The sequence below is a fragment of the Benincasa hispida genome, chromosome 12 (genome assembly GCF_009727055.1).
Source record: "Benincasa hispida cultivar B227 chromosome 12, ASM972705v1, whole genome shotgun sequence".
NCBI lineage: Eukaryota > Viridiplantae > Streptophyta > Magnoliopsida > Cucurbitales > Cucurbitaceae > Benincasa > Benincasa hispida.
Window position 1 is genome coordinate 44,140,962 of NC_052360.1, and position 7,617 is coordinate 44,148,578.

Below are 7,617 nucleotides of genomic sequence, written 5' to 3' on the forward strand. Positions count from 1 at the left end.
ATCGATGTCGTTAATTCGAATTCAAACCAAAACAAAAGAAAATTTGTAAAATACCCGAACTACTCCTAACTACTAAAACGTAGCAACAGTGATAAGTGCGGGGTCGAACCATATAGAAGTGAAAAATTGATTTCTTTTGGGTTAGATTTGACCGTGGAAAAATAGTAAAAACGAGGGTTTGGTTTTTGGTTTTAAATTGAAAACATGCAATATAAAGTAAAGTGCAATGAATATATGAAATAGTAATGGATTCGTGTGGTCATCGAATCAAGTAGCCATTCAATGTAATTTAAATAATTGTTTTAAGCCAAAATATCATATATTCAAATTATGCATGCATAGCTACCCAATCGATACGAATTAACTAATCTCTACAAGCTCGAAAATCAATTAATCCAAACCAATCAAGTGTCTTAATTCGTAATTAAGGCTGGAAAGACTGTGCCTCAACTAACCTATATGTTCTTAGATGCATTTGGGTCCCTAACGACCATAAAGAACTAGAAACACATGCATTAAGATTCAGGATTCAACTATGTTGATTATGTGTCAAGACAACCATGTTTAAATAATCAATTTATTCTTTAAATTTGGATTAAACATGAATGCAAAGGTTCAAGACCAGCCTATAAACCTAAGCATGCTCATCTAATATGTGCTACAAGGTTAAATTCAAAATGATTCTTGATCTATTCTTGCATGAGTGAGCCTAGAGTCTTGCTAGTTAAGCTTGCACAGCCCGAAAAGGTTTTATAAGGTTCCCATCTCGTTTCCCCCTACTCTGGTTCGGTTATCAATCTTGGACATACCACACTTGCAAAAAATATGGCAACACTAAGACAAGGATGCCTAAACTCACACACAAAAAACATAAAGGGCATTTATTTTACCTAGAGGGCTAGCTTTCACACCCCACCGCTGGGAACCTATCATTCTTTTCTCGCGGGCTCTAACTAGGAGGTAGCTCTTTTCACATCTATTCATGCACACACACACACATACTATTTTTTTTGCAGGCACGCTAGCAAATGCCTCATTTTTTTAAATTATTTTTTCTATTTTTTTTTTTTCAGAATTGCAAGTAAATTTCTTTTCTTTTCTTTTTTATTCACAATAAGCTCTATTTTATCCACTTTGTTTAGTTTTGCTCTAAAAGAAACATAGTTACTTCTAAGTCAAAGGTGGACCTTTCAAGGTGACAACCAAAATACAAACCGAATAACCCAATTCTAAGCATACATAACTTTAATTTCACAAAACAATGACTTGAAGATGCACAAGAATTTTTTTTTTAAAAATGGGCTAAAAATCATGATCATGCTGTCCTAACGTTCCTTTATGCAAATTTCATCATAGGACGAGTGCGTCATCAACTATCATGAGAACAACAGAGCAAATATCAAGCAAGGCAATCGAAGCACACAACATACTACCCGTCAGGTACCCCACCCTTAACTTAAAAATATACATTAACCCCAATGTATTTCATGTATAACTAAAAAAGAATAAAAATAAGGGAATAGAAAACCTCTCCTGAAATCGATATCGCACATGGGATGGTGGTGGTAATGGGCTCGCCTCTTAGAAAGGCTCTCCTCTTATCTAGGTCGAACCTATAAAACAAAAACAAAAAGAAACCTAATTTAGAAACAAATAAAGAAAGTAGTAAAATTTTCACCTGGCTCCTTCCAGGATGGGCAAATTTTTAACATTGGTTACTCAACATGACCTGTCCCCTATCAAGGCACAAAGAAATTCTCGTATTTCTCTGGTCCCTTCTTGGATGAGTCAATATAGCCCGGTAAGTCTATAAGGCTCTTCATCTTTTGAAGAGAACCAAATAGGTCGAATTTGGTAATTTTAATTTTGTTTGAAAAAAAGAAAAAAATCAAAATCAAAAGACTCAAGGACTTACTCTACTAAAAATAAAGACTCTGGCTCAACTAACTAAACTGACTCGTGAGGTGAAGGTGAGCAAAATTAAAAAATAAGAAGAACACCAGTACAAAGAACAGGACGAGGCTTGGGAGCCTCCGACTCTTTTACCTGAGATTCTTCCAAATTAAGCCCATATTCATACTTAACCTCACAAACTTGTTCTTAGGATGGCAAAGGATAAACATCGTCATTTGATTTGGTCCACGTGTATTCTCTAACAGGGTCGGCCTTAGTGCCATAGACGTAGTACAACTCTGAATGATTTTCTGCACACTTAGAAAAATCATTAGTATATTATAACATTAAGTAATCCAATGTCTTACCTTTGTCGGAAATTCGAGAAACCAGCTGCTCTGTGGAATCATTGATACAAGTATCTCAATTGCTCACCTCGGCATCCTTAGAAGATGATGATTCCCAAGACTCCTCTAGTATGTTAATTCACTGTTGATCGTAAACCCGCACCGAATGCAAATAAAAAATTTGTATGCTCCGAACTAAACCCTTATACAAATTGGTAGTACAAGTCGTAAGTCCGAGGTCGAACCACAGAGAGTCGAATATGGATTCCTCAAGGATTGGAACTTGTAGGAAGTAACCAAAAGGGGGGGGGGTGGGCTTGTGAGAAAATTCTGAAATAGAATTGCGAAAGAAAAAAAGTGCGCAAGTAAACAAATGTGATAATTTATCAAACGAATAAATAAGTAGCTTGGGTAACTTTAGTTTAGATCATTCCTCATCAATTCTATCACAGACTACTCTAAAGATACGTGGGAATATTCGAATTTCTCAATTAGAATCCTGACCGGTAGTCCATAAAATCAAGTTAATTAACAGAAAAGTGAGGATCCTCAACCAATCAATCAATCAACAGGCATTAGGATTAAGGGCAAAGCTAAGCTAATTAATTGATTTCCATCGTCTAATCGATTAATTGAGCGAGATTTATCTAAGTTAGAAAGTAAATGCTTGCTAATTGGAATCCTAAATTAACACAACAAACCAACTTAACTCTTGCTTCTAGGTGATGATTACCTAACGGTTGCAAATTAAGGCCAATCAAAGCAATCATTTAAACATGCACAACTAATTTGTCAGATTATCCCATACACGAAAATTGAAGAATAAGCTCAAGATAAATACTTATATATTCATAATAAAAACTCACAGAATTACAACACAATCCTCAAGAATTGAATTGGAACCTAACTAAACTAACAAATCCAAGCTAAGTCCTTACCCTTTAGCATCTAATCATGCTCGAAGTCATTACAACTAGCAAGGGGAAGAGTTAATGAATTTTGGTGTAAAAAGGAAGCTAAAGCTATGCTGGATAAAATGCGTTCAAGAATTGGTGTACTTGGGATGATGTTGATGATGTTGATTTCGGCTGACCCAAAATTATTCTTTTATAAAATTGCAGCAGCGTCACAACGCTAGGAAGAGCATTGCAACACAGCGGCGCATAATAGTCGAGCGTTATGCGTGCGTTGCAGCGCTAGCCTAACGTTGTGTCGCGCGTGCTGGGGCTATGTGTCCGTCAAACTACGTAGCATTGCAACACTGCCTATTCTGTCTTAGAGCGTTGGAGGGTAGCGTTGGGGAGCGGTGCGACGGTGGCGATGGGGCATCTCTTGAGCATTGCAATACTGCCCTACACTCGAGCATTCTGCCTTCTAGCATTGAGCTAACGTTGAACTTAAGCTTATTGGGAGCATTGCAACGTTTGGCAGGGCAACAGTCTTCACTCCTTCATTTGATCAATTTAGCTCGTAACTTTCTCATTTTAGCGCTTTTTAAAACAAGTAATCATGCAAGAATAATCAGTTTTCAAACTAGAATGTACCTTACTCAAGCCTTAATTGGTCAATCTAGAATTAATTTCACAATTGATTAGGTAATCAAAAAGCATTCTATCGTTCATGAACGGTTTGAAAATTCGTTTTAAAATTTTTTTAATGCATGTTCAAGCTCAAAGTTATTTATTTTGAACAAGAGCAAGCCTGGAATGGCCTTATGAATCTTCCATTTATTTTTCCTCTACATTGGCTCAAAGGGTCCCGAATTAGCTTTCCTAAATTCAACGTGGTAATGACATAAAATGGGATCGGTTAAAATCTAGTCATCCATCGCCTTACTGCATGTTTTTCTTTCTTGTTTATGTTATTATCTCTCTTTTTCAAAGCTCGAGGGGAAACTTAATCCAGGAAATCGACTTTTGTTTTGGCTTACCCACACGGGTATCATGCGATTCATCCAACTATGGGACAATTTCACTTCAAAAGTGCCTAAGCTTACTCATTTCTCTAGGATACTTGCTCAGAGGGAAACCACGGGTGTCATGGTCGCCCCAGGTTAATCATACCTTTGAAGAAGAGGAGTAGACCCCTGAACGTGCATAAAATAATTTCTTCTAGATTATTTTTTTAATTTTTTTAAACTAGGCGACAGCGATATCGACTACATCTCAAACATGCATTACTAAATTGAACTGCGAAAAGACTAATATCTCCCACCAAGGCCTATCGAAGTGACAACAAAATTATGGTCTCATAATTCAATTCTAAGCAAGCAATTAGGTCAAGATAGATATGCAAAGGGCTTGGAGATGTAAAAAATACACGACGTAGAATTTTTCAAAAACATCATGAAAATTATAAACCCTTTCATCTAACCTAATCTAATGCAAAAAATTGCAAGACAAACTTAATCAAGCAAGCATAAAAAAAAAAAATTCAAACAAAAAATAGCAGCCCAAAAACAGCTAAAAAATCCAAACATCCCGCTCCCAACTTTTAAAACACACATTGTCCCCAATGTGATTAAAATGAAGTACGAGGAATTAGAATACTTCCCTGAACAATGGAATGAAGGAAGGGTGCAGGACACTCAGCTCAGCTCCTTTTCTCCAAAAGTCCTAGTAAACAAGAATAATGGAAAGAATTAGGCATAACAACATAAATGAAAAACAAAAAGAGAAAATACTGAATTGAAATCTAATCCTAGAAAGCAAGTAAATCTGGCCTCCCCAGCTGCACTTCTTGATTGCCTAATAAGCCTTGTGTTGGATTTCAACTGGAAGATGACAAGCCTTACCATAAACCATCTGGTAGGGGGACATCGAGCAAGACAACATTCAGTTGCAACAAGAGATCAAATCACTCCAACTAGACACCAAATCTTTCCAACAAGAAACAAGACAAGGCTTCATCAATATGTGGACTCAAATAACCCAACTAGCAACCGTGGTAAGCAAGCTAGAAAGCAAGTCCTCTGAAAAGCTTCCTACTCAACCGAAGTACGCGAACGTAAGTGCAATAACTCTTAGAAGTGGAAAGGAGATTCCCTCCTCCTCCTCTCAAGATGCAAACCCAATTCAATTCCTTTTAAAGAAGTAAGAAAAAGTAATAAATGAACAAGAGAGCAAGGTAAGTGAATCGAAGGAGACTCCTATTTTTCCTAAGGTATGTGATTAATTTCCTCCTAAAGTAGAACCCTATGTACCTAAAACATCATTCCCTAGTAGATTAGCAAGACCTAAGGGAGAAGATACCGATTTAGAGCTTGTTGAGATGTTAAAAAAGGTACAGATTAACATCCCTTTCTTAATATTGTCCAACGAAAACCTAGGTACACTAAATTTTTTAAAGACTTATGTACTAAGAAAAGAACATGGAAGGAAGAGGAGAGAGTAACCATTAGCAAGAATGTCTCTACTTTGTTAAAAAAAAAAGATAGCCTAAAAAATGTAGATATCCGGGATATTTACCTTGCCATGTAAAATAGGAGAAAGAATTATTACACAAAACTAGTGTTTGTGAATAAATGTCATGCCTTACCATGTTTATGAAGACCTAAAATTGAATGACATACAAAAAACTAGTGTTTGCATACAATTAGCCGGTAGGTCATACATACAACCTCTAGGCATATTTGAGGATGTCTTGTTGAGAGTAGGTGAATTGATTTTTCCAGTTGATTTCTATGGATGAACCTTACACTATGTCTTCTTCTACTATTTTCCTAGACCCTTCATGAAACTACAAATACTAGGATGTAGATAAAGGGTCTTTGTCAGTAGAATTTGGTGGAGAAATAAAATCATTCAACATTTACGATGCTATGAAATTTCCAGAAGAGTATTTGTCTCTTTATGCCATTGATATATGTGATGTGATTGATGAATTGTTGTTGTCTATTGGTGAAAATTTTGATTGTTTGGTTGCCCCCGCTATTAATTTTGGCGATGATGACTCTTCCATTGACTCATTGCTTTATTTTAATGACTTTGATTTGAATAATAATTCTTCTAATAAGGATGTTGTTGAATCTCAAGTACAAGGGATCGAGCTTAGGGCTCTCCTTTCACACCTCCAGTATGTCTTCCTTGGAGATGAAAATGCTTTTCTAGTTATCATTTCTAAAGAACTCACATCTTCTCAAGAATGCACTTTAGTGGAAATACTAAAATTCTACAAAAAGGCAATCCGGTGGACTTTGGATGATATCAAAGGGATAAGTCCTTCCCTCTGTATGCACAAGATTATTCTAGAAGACGGAACCAAGGCCACCGTCCAACCCCAAAGAAGACTCAATCTCACAATGAAAAAGATAGTTCATAAGGATATCATCAAACTTCATGAAGCCGAAATAATATAGCCAGTTCCAAATAGTCAATGGGTAAGTCCTATACACGTGATGCCAAAGAAAACTGACATGACCATAGTGGAAAACAATAAAGGTGAAATAATCACAATGATAGTACAAAACAGTTGGAGAATGTGCATAGATTTCCGAAAGCTAAACGAGGTAACTAAAAAAGATCACTTTTCTATTCCTTCCATTGACCAAATGGTTGAACGGCACACCGGGAAACCATATTTTTGCTTTCTTCATGGATTCTTAAGATTCTACCAAATACCAATAACATAGGAAGATCAAGAAAAGACAACTTTTACATGCACTTACAGTACATATGCATTTAGGAGGATGCCATTTGGGCTATGCAATGCCTCAAGTATGTTTCAACGATGCATGATTAGTATTTTCTCTAACTATGTAGAAAAGTGCATAGAATTTTTCATGGATGATTTCACTGTGTATGGTAATTCCTTTGACAATTGTTTACACAACATGAGCTTAATTTTAAAAAGATGCATAGAAACCAATTTAGTCCTCAATTATAAAAAATGTCACTTCATGGCTTCACATGATATTGTATTAAGACATCTTGTGTTATCTAAAGGCATAGAGGTAGATAAGGCAAAAATAAATGTCATTGCTAACTTTCCCTATCCTAAATACATTAGGGAAATGCGATCTTTTATTGATAGTGCAGGATTTTATAAGAGGTTCATTAAATATTTTTCCAATATTGCACTCCCTTTGTCTAGTCTACTTCAAAAAGATGCCACATTTGACTTCAACAATGAATGCAAGGAAGCCTTTGACAAACTCAAAGAGAAGTTGACTTCAAGTCCAATCTTCCAACCATTCCGATGGGACTTACTATTCGAGATCATGTGCGATACTAGCAGTTTAGCAGTTGGGGCGGTATTAGGACAAATAGTAAATAATAAGTGCCATGTTATTTGTTTCGAATCGAGGACTCTCAACTCAACTCAAATCAATTATTCCACCACCGAAAAGGAGTTTCTTTCAATTATTTTTACTTTAGAT